The sequence below is a fragment of the Penaeus vannamei genome, chromosome 13 (assembly GCF_042767895.1).
Source record: "Penaeus vannamei isolate JL-2024 chromosome 13, ASM4276789v1, whole genome shotgun sequence".
NCBI lineage: Eukaryota > Metazoa > Arthropoda > Malacostraca > Decapoda > Penaeidae > Penaeus > Penaeus vannamei.
In genome coordinates this window covers 8405932-8408431 of record NC_091561.1, presented here as the reverse complement: position 1 = coordinate 8408431, position 2500 = coordinate 8405932, and positions in this window count along the sequence as shown.

The window sequence follows — 2500 nt, the reverse complement described above, 5'->3', positions numbered from 1 at the left end:
TTTATCAAAACATAACTACAATTAATCTTAGCACCATAGTACAAAAGTAATGCGAGCATTATTATCTTTCATTAATAAATCATTAATATTTGTTTAATAATTCTAATCAAAATATTTATGATCACTTTTCCTTTTACAGTTAGCACTATTCGCATTATCATTAACGGTAATAACATTACTATTGATGTTAATTATAGTATTGGCATTATGAATAGTATCATTTATCATAATTACTCCTTTGATCATGAACATCAAATGCTTGTTGTTGATCATGAACATCAAATGTTGTTGTTATTACAATTGGTATTATTTTTATGATCATTAGTATCATTGTATCGATGTCCTGGTCATAGAATTTACTATTATCTTATCTTCCTCTTTATTACCAATATCAGTATAATCATAATCGCTATCCATTATCATTATCAGTATAATATCATCACTATTTTCTTGATATCCTTATCACTGTTATTACCTAATTGTTATCATCATCATTACTATTATGATTATCATTATCATTATCATCATTGTTGTTATTATTATTATTATATTTATTATATATGTACATATCATTAATGTAGTTATTATTATTGTTATCATTGGTATTATTGTTATTATTCTTATCATTAGTATTAGTATTATTATTATTATTATCATTATTATTAGTAGTAGTATTATCATTATTATTGATATCATCATTATTATTGCTATCATCATTATTATCATTATTATCATTATTATCATTACTTAGATTGCCAATACCATCACTATTATTATTATCATCATTATTGTCACTATCATTATCGTTGTCATTATCATTATTGGTACTGTCATCATCATCATCATTGTCATTGTTATCATCATTGTCCTCATTATTATCATTACTACTACCATTATCATTATCTTCATTATCATGATACTTTCCCCCCTCATCACCATAACCATAAACATTTTATTACTATTTCTTCTATCACTGTTATCACACATAATCTCATCATCAACACGTGATAACACCATGCCTAGCAATTAATTCATTTTCACAATAAGATCATGAAAACAGATAAATGCAACCGATCAATCAGTCAGTCATTTAACACTTGTCCTTTCTATGCTGTAATCACCAAAGGCATCTGACATATGTGTAAGGATTGGTCCAGACTTCCGAACTCTTCACCCTACTTCTCCCTCTCCCTGCCCCTCCCCTCAACTCTCCCCTCACCCTCACCCTCTCCTCACCCTTCCCCCCTCTGGCCCCTCCCCTCAACTCTGCCTTCCCCCTTCCCCTGCTTATTTTCTTACCTCTCCCTTCACCTTCCCCTGCTCGCCCCCTCTCCTCTCCCTTCCCCCTCCCCCTGCACCTCCCCTCTCCGAACTCTTCTCCCTCCCCCTGCCTATCCCCTCTCCCTTCACCCTCCTCTTGCCCATTCCCTCTCCTCACCCTTCCCTCCTCTCCTCTCCCTTCACGTTCCCCTTCCTCTCACCTCTCCTCACAATTCCCCCTTCCCTCCCCCATCCCCTCTCCTCATCCTTCACCGTATCCCACCCTCTTCCCCTTTGCCCTAACTCTTCACCCTCCGCCCTCCACCCCTCCCACCTTTCCCTTTCTACTTCACCCCACCCACCCTCCTCTCCCTTCACCCTCCACCCCTCCCCACCCTCCCCTCTCCTGCTTCACCCCTCCCACCCTCCTCTCCGCCCCACCCACCCTCCTCTCCCTTCACCCTCCATCCCTCCCCACCCTCCCCTTTCTGCTTCACCCTTCCCACCCTCCTCCCCGCCCCACCCACCCTCCTCTCCCTTCACCCTTCCTTAATGTATGGTCACAGTTACACCGTGTGACAGGGACACTTATATCTCGTCACGCTCACATATGCTCCGTGTCCTAGTGTATAATACGACACACTTCTCCCATTGACAATCCACCCTTCAACCCCCGGGGTCTTCCTGTAGTGTACGTGTTGCAGATTTACACAGGGAACACGCGATGTTTTTTTTGTGTGTGTGTGAATTTCGAAATATATTGTTTTGATATAAACCGTACTAATTACCTTGTCGAGTTGGTAGATGTGTGTGTTTTCATTTTCGGCTTTATGGTATTGTGATCTAAAGGCGTTAAATTTTCTTCTACGCTGTCCTGGATGCTATGAGACTATCTACAACGATCTGATAGATATTGTGTATCTTTATTCTTTATCATTTTATTTATTCATTTATTTTTTCATTTACTTTTGAACGATATTCTACAAGATATAACACGGGGTTCATGAGACCTTCCCTGTTGGCTCTTGACTGGAAGCTTTGTATGCACTGTATAAGAATTATTTATAAATGACATTATGATAATTACGCGTTAATGATTATCGGACACGGGATATTTCCGAATACTTATTTTTTAATCATTTTCGCCTGTTAATTATCTTAGCTGTAACTCTGTAACCAAAGAAATGTTTCTTACATAATTGGTAAAATATCTAATTTCGTATAGATGGTCTTGATAGCT